Source organism: Thamnophis sirtalis, unplaced genomic scaffold (genome assembly GCF_051295495.1).
Source record: "Thamnophis sirtalis isolate CommonGarterSnake01/CBP01778 unplaced genomic scaffold, rThaSir2_p1.2 scaffold_13, whole genome shotgun sequence".
NCBI lineage: Eukaryota > Metazoa > Chordata > Lepidosauria > Squamata > Natricidae > Thamnophis > Thamnophis sirtalis.
Window position 1 is genome coordinate 55,208,914 of NW_028261393.1, and position 7,224 is coordinate 55,216,137.

Here is a 7,224-nt window from a genome sequence, read left to right on the forward strand (position 1 = left end):
TTGGGGGCAATATGCTGACTCTCTGTAAACCGCTTAGAGAGGGCTGAAAGCCCTATGAAGCGGTATATAAGTCTACTGCTATTACTGCTATTGCCATTATGGCTCTTTAACAAACTGGGATTAAACTAACTGGGTCTATCGAGCCCTGAGACCTGTTATGTGTATGGATGGATAAATGTTTGCAGAAATTAGTAAACACATTTGGACCTCACAGATGCTCCTCTCCCCCTCAAAAATCCAAAACTTGGTTATTTTATAAGACTCTCCTAATACTGAAAGCTGAAATCTATTTTTTTTTAACCAAGAATTATATTTTTATTCAAGCATACCTGATACATAGCTGTGATTGGGGGATGCGCCCACTGTGCATGTTTTCTACTGCCCCATTCATCCAAGCCTCACGTGCAAAAATTTTTTAAAAAATAATAATAATCTGAAAACGAATCCTCAAGGGTTCTTTCGCCCAGGCCTGCACCCAAGCCCATGTGATTCCACATGACTGAATACAAATTGTTCTACTCTGTGCTTTGCACAATTCCTCTGGTCAAACAGCAAGGGCGTTTCAAAGAAGGAGGGGGGGGAAGCGGGGCGGGGGATTTTGGGCCATAAATAGCGGGTCGACATTTTTTTTTTTTTTGGCCGAATTAAAGTTGGAGGCTATCTATTTTTTTAAATAAAAAGAAAAGTTTAGTAGTAGTAAGGAACATACTGTACCCAAACGGTCAGATTTATGCTAGCTGAACAGAAGAACATTCACAGAATGGCTACATGGAAAAACACATCGACCTCATCCAAACAGACTCTGAACAGGAAATTGTGTGTGTGTGTGTGTGTGAGTGTGAGTGAGAGGGAGGGAGGGAGAGGGAGAGAAGAAATTAAGCAGCTTCACTCTTGCATGTTAGAAAACAAGTTCACCAAACCAGCATTTCCTGTCACTAGCCGCATTTGTTCCCCACGGTGTAGAGAAACTGCCGCATTTGGTGTCTGCGTCTGCATATTAATTCCTCTTTTTAATTGTCCGAATGCAGGAAAATCGCAAGAGGAATCTGGCTTAGAAAAAGGACGCAATGAATTGTTTTCCAAGCAATGGCAGAAAGTTTGGGGGGGGGGGGGGAGAAGAGAGAGGAAGAAGGGACATTTGCAAACCCAGCCCCTCCCAAGACCCACAACTTCTCGTGACTTTTACACACAGGGCATCTGGCCTATGGTGCTGCATCCATTCCAGGCTCAGGGCTTGGCGCTCCCCGACAGGGTCCCACTTAGGAAAAAAACCCACGGAGAAGAGCTGAGTGGGGGGGGGGCACCCTGGGAAGGCTTTCTCCGACTCACACACTTTGTGAAAAGGCCCCTCCCAGAACACCTGCCAAGTTCGAAAAGGTGTTTCTAGGCCCTCCTGGTTTTTCGGCACAGAGAAAGAAGTTTCTTCCCGTGCCAGAGCTGCCAGGGGCATTGGTGGCACACACCCAAGAAAGGAAGAAAAATAATAATGGCCCCTCCCTCTCTTTCCCAACCTGACCACCCACCCCCCCGCCCCTCCCAGCAGAAGCTGCTCCTCTTCCCTGGCCTGCTTCTCCGCAAACCCTTCCGTGGGCCTCCCGCTCTTGACACAGCCCAAGGTTTCAGCTTTGGTGGTCAACTGGCGTGGGGGGTGGTGGTGGAAACGGGGGTGCCAAAAGCAGAACAATAAATGGCACTGGGCAAAGGGGCTGCCAGATTCGGTTGGGAGGGCTGCCCAAAAAAATTCCCAACTCCTTTTGCAAGGAGGGAGGGAGGGAAGCCCCCCCCTTAGGAAAACCCGCCAGCCACCCTTTGATCCAGCGGCTGCTTGCAGAAAGCAATCCAGATCGGATTCCCATTCCCCTCGCGGCCACGCACAAGGCGCTGGGCGAGGCACTGGATCCCACAGCCACGGCCCTCTGGGCGTGGAGTGACCCACTCTCGCCCCCATGGCGCAAAAGCAGTTCCTTCTTCTGCCGAAGGTGAGCCGAGTAACCCCGGATTTCCCCAAGAGCTTCCTTCAGGGATGCCTTTGGCCACTGTGGCTGAGGATTTGATTTTATTACATTTATATGCCGCCCTTTTCCCCAAGGGGACTCAGGACGGCTCACAATTCAAATCAGGGGAGGGGGCTACAGACAAGAATAAAAAAGACGGAACATAATAATACATAATTTAAAAAACACACAGCAGTCATACCACTCGAGGCGGGGGGGGGCAACAGCTCTTTAGCCCCAGGCCTGTCGGAACAGCCAGGTTTTAAGGGATTTGCGGAAGGCCTGGAGGGTGGTGAGGGTGCGAATCTCCACGGGGAGCTCGTTCCAGAGGGTCGGAGCAGCCACAGAGAAGGCTCTCCTCCGGGTAGTCGCCAGTCGACACTGGCCGGCGGATGGAATTCGGAGGAGGATGCTGGGAACCGCAGTCCCAACCCATCGGGAAGAGGACCAACAGGTGTTGGAGAACAGAGATCCTAAAAAGGACCCAGCAGATCCTCATTTTTTACTCGCCATTTCTTTCCCTTCCCCGCGACGGAGGCTCCAACGGTTTGCCCAGACAAACCTTATACAGGAAGCCTGATGGGTTGGCAAAGCCTCTTTCTCAGCGGTTTCTGTCGCCTGTCAGGTGTTTTAAAAACGTTGCAGGAGGACAAAAGATGAAGAAGCTGTCGGGTGAAATAATGGCAGCCAGGCAAAGAAAAGTTGACGTGGTTTGCCTATCAGAAACAGCTCCAGAGATATGTCTTCCCCCCCCCCCCCATTTCTGAATCACATGCCAGGCATTTATTTATTTATTTTAATGTTTTTCAACATTTTTATTGGACGCTTTTCATGATTTTTATATATTTGCTATTTTTTACTGCAGCGCTGTATGCCACTCGGCATTTTTTGCGAGACAAGACGGCCATATAAGTTTGATAAATCGATCAATTGAAAGCATCGCTGCTGTTAACAGACCGAAAGAGAACAATTTGGGAGATTTGATTAATTTTCTGGATTCCAGAGACTGATTCAGAGATTCAACTAAACCAGTTTCAAATACCACCTTTGAAGCCATCCCTAACTTCATGTAGACACGAGACACAGACAGACAACCTAATTCTTTGTTTACCAAGCTGGATAAAGCCCCAAACAATGCCTGCTTTTGATAGATGATCACAATTATGCTAATAAGATGGGTCCAGAACATGACGAAAAAACCCCAAAAACCTATTAGATATAGTTGGAAATAACATCCACAGTTATTAAGCATTCTTCTTACTTTTTTCTTGCCAATGTGAAAAGAGTGTTGAAGACAACAGTTGAATGTTTTGCTCATAATATACACAGCAAACAGCGCACAGGAATACTTCACACCTAAACGCGGAAGGGAGAACTTCTAACAGGTAACATTTTTACAAACTCTGCCCTCAGCCTTACAGAGTCACCAACCACCTGGATGTCCCTTTGGGCAGAAACTCAGAGAGTAGGCGAGAGTTCACCATGGAGGCTAAGGGACTTAAAATGAACTACTATTATCAGCAGAACTTGAATATTTTGGAAGGCAGCTGAGGCCAAAGCTGTTTTTTTTTAATTGTGGCTTTTGCTTCTCAACTTTACTTTACATATCCTGGCAAAAGACTATTCCAATACTGGTTATTCATGTGACTGTCTGGATTTAAAGTTGCAGCCCACCATATTTTTCTTTCCCCCACGGGGATGGAAGTGCCTCTTCAGGTGACGCGTCTTCTGGCATAAAGGCAGATTGTTTCTCGCTCAGAAAGACGGCTCGCGTCCGCTTTGAAATTTAATAAAACAATATACAAGCCAGTGGCAGGCCTGCAGATCTGGGCCTGACTTGTAAACATGTCAGAAGAATGGCGCTTTGGTTCCTAGGCACGAGGCTAGGCGTGGCCTTGTCCAAAAGTGCGCAGATTGGAAGGGGCTTTTTCTGTGCAGTTCTGGGTCCTCGCTCCACCTGAATCTTCTGGGTTAGGAGCCGCGTGCCGTGATAATCCCCTTGCAACGTTCTCTGGATTCCGCATCAAGTAACCATCTCCCCAGAGGTAACGCAGCTATGGCCATCGGCTGTGTCCAAAGTGAAGGACGCAGGAGCCCAAGGAGAAAATCTGGCCTTCATTAGCAACTGACTGCCGCAATCTCTGGTGCTTGAGGGCTCTTCCACCCAGAGGAAATAAAACCTGGCCCCGTATCAATCAGAATGCGACTTCCTCATCAGGCCTCTTAAGAGCAGCCTAACTTGTTTTTAACTTCCCAAAGTTTCCTGGAAATGCCCTGCAACCAAATCACCTGTGACTTACGCAGCAACCCACCAAGTCAAGTCAGAGGAAGGAAAGGTTACGCTTCCCACCCTGGCTGCCAAGTGACATTTTCAGCAGTTTCAGAGTCACCCAAGCCTCATGATAACGACCACGTGGCCACCTGAAAATCTGCCCTCTGCTTTTTTTTTTTTGTCGAGACAAACCCAGTGGCGCACTTCCCAAAAATTTTATGTCTGATACTGAGTGTATGGAAAATTAGCCCACCCACCTCTAATGATCTTCCTTTAAGATTGCACTTAATTTTACATCCAACAGGAACGGCCCTTTCCCCAATATTCCTCCTGACGGTTTATTAAAGCAATCCGCAAGAAGACCGTATGATTTATCTATTTGTTCCAGAGAAATGTTCAACCTGAGATGCTAGGATTGTGTCTGGCCAAAAGCTGATTCTGCAACTCCCAAGGAACTTCAAATATTGCTTTTTTTTTGGGGGGGGGGGTGTAAAGCCGGGTAGACGAAAGGAAACTTGACTGCAGAATAATCCTACCGACAACACTCAAATTATTAATCAAGGCTGAATGACAAGCAATTGAAAGAAAAAATCTGTGTCTGTCTTGGCAGTGCCTAGGGGAAAAAATCTGAAATGCAGGCACCCCTAATCCAAGGGTGCTGATCTCCTAGCCTTCCAGATGTGGATAACTACAATTCTCACAATTCCAAGGGGCTTTCTATTGGGTCATACTGGATGGGGGAAAATCTGTAGTCTAATGATGGCAAGGGATGCCCTCCAGCACCTCAAAATGTCCCTGGCCTGTGTGCAAAAACTGGTTTACAGATGGCTAAAGCCGAGTTATGGCAACAACCAGCTGTAAACTTCCTCCTTATCAGCGAAGGGAGACGCCTCCCCTCTGGGGCACCACCAGGCTGAGAAAAAGCTTCAGGGAAGCTCCACCTTAACGGAGAGATGGGAGGCTCGACTGGAAAGTTTGCCTGCTTTAAATCCTTGCGCCACAACAACTCTTTTACATTAAAAAACACCTGGCAAGATTCGTTTCCCACGTATACATCTGGACTAGACCGTGTTGCTTCTCTGTGTCATAGAATAGATGTGGGTCTAGGCGTCATTTTGTATTCATTTTGTCATGTTTATGTAGCGTCTATTGGAGGTGGCGACCTTCTGAGAGCTCCACGCAACGAAATTTCATTTTAAAGTATGCCAATTAGCATTCGAAGCAATAAAGTTATTTCAAAGCTCACCTAACCGTACTGGGGGGGGGAGCGGCTTTCTCGGCGGGGCTCCCCAGCTCTTCCCTTGCCACAGCCACCCTGGAGGGCATCCTATCCCCGGGGCCCATCACCGCAGTGCTGAGAAAGCACCTCTTGCCAATGCAGAGGGAGGGCAATTCAACCGGCGCCACCTCCTCCATAAAACCCTCCCCAGGAGCCCATTTTAAGCTTTGGGAAGGGGCAGGGCAGAGATGGGCCTTTTGGGGAGCTTCACTCCCCTCTACCCGTGCCCGGGGAAGGGGGGGGTACTGATCTACCCCACAAGTCCCCCCACTAGCCACCCCTTGGTCTCCACCAAAAGCATTTTGTTCTGCAGTTTGTAAGGGGGGGGTGTTACGTTTTATTTGGGAGCAAAGCACCTGGCAGAAAGAGAACCCCCCCCCAGCTCCCCCAACCAAACCCAGGGAAAGACTCCCCCCTTTTTCTTCCTCCTCCATTGACCGGCACCCCCCTACCCAAGGAAGCCCAAGAAACCCGCAGAAGCATGGGGGAACGGGACGGGACGGGACAACCGTGACCGAAGCAGCCGCATCTTTCGGGCCACCTGGCTCTCTCTCCCCCCCTTCCCCTCTTTGAGCCCCTCCAGCTGGAGGAAACGAGCCGGGTGTGGGTCCTAATCGGGGTCCCTGCGATCCTGGGAATGAAGTAGCTCCCCCTCCACACACCCCTCTTTCTCCCGCGCGTCCTCGGGCCCTCTGAGCAGGTGCAGAGCGGCGCGCGGCCTGGCAGGGAGGGCCCCGCCCGGGGAAACTCGCGCCGGGCCAGGCCTTCCCTCCGTCCCGCCGTGAGTCAGCAGCAACCCCGCACGTGGGCCGGACTCCCTTCTCCTTCCCCCCCCCCACGAGCCCCCCTTTGTCTCCAGGCAGACCGGCGGCGGCGGCGACGGCCTCTAGTGCGCATGTGTCGGGGCGCCGCGCTCGGGCCTCGCCGCCCGACAGGCCTCGGGAGAGCCCGGCCGGGAGGGAAAGGGCAGCGCGCGCGTCCCAGCGGCCTACCCGACTCCTGTCAGCGGCCGCCGCCAGGCCCCGGCCAGCGCCCTCCTCCTCCTCCTCCTCCTCCTCGCCTACCTTGCGCGGCGCTCCGCTGCTGCTGCTGCTGCTGCTGAGGCGGCTGAGGGGAGCGAGGCGGCGGCTGAGGCGGCGGCGGCGGCGGGGGAAGCAGCTCTCCGCGGGCCCTGGAGGCGGGCTGGGGCTGCGGCGCGCGCCTAGCATGAGGGGCTCGTGCGGGCCGCCATCTTCGGAGGAGGCGCGGCGCAGCGAGGCGAGGCAGGCCGGGCCGGGCGAGGCGAGGCGGACGGGGCGGGGGGGGGGGGGAGCCGCAGAGCCGCCCCCTCCCTCCTCCTCCTCTCCTCCTCCCGCCCTCCTCCTCCTCCCCCCGACGCGGCGGCGCCGCAGCAGCAGCAGCGAATCAGAGCGCGCCCCGCGGCCGGGCGGGGGAACTCCAACGCTGGGGAGGAGGAAGGGGCGGGGCGCTCGCGCGGGGGAGAGAGAGTGGGCGGGGCGTCGCCTCTGATTCATTCCCCCCTTCTTCGCCCCGCCCACTCCTCTTCCCCCCGTTTCATTTTGCCTTCCCGGCAGGCCCCATCGGAGAGGCTGCCATAGCAACGCCCGCCTCACCCCCCCTTTCCTTTCACGGAGGCCTTGGCGGACCGAGGGAGGGGATAGTTTTCACGGAGTTGATTG

At 52.6% G+C, this 7,224-nt stretch overlaps 1 protein-coding gene across 1 annotated transcript in view; it reads right to left on the bottom strand.

Moving 5' to 3' along the window:
* MBNL3 (muscleblind like splicing regulator 3) overlaps positions 1-6,805 on the bottom strand; it is a 49,784-nt gene extending 42,979 nt beyond the window's left edge. The window contains exon 1 of the mRNA XM_087727284.1: positions 6,610-6,805. The gene's annotated coding sequence lies outside the window, so the exon portion shown is untranslated. The remainder of the gene's footprint in view (positions 1-6,609) is intronic.
* Between the last annotated feature and the right edge of the window lie 419 nt (positions 6,806-7,224).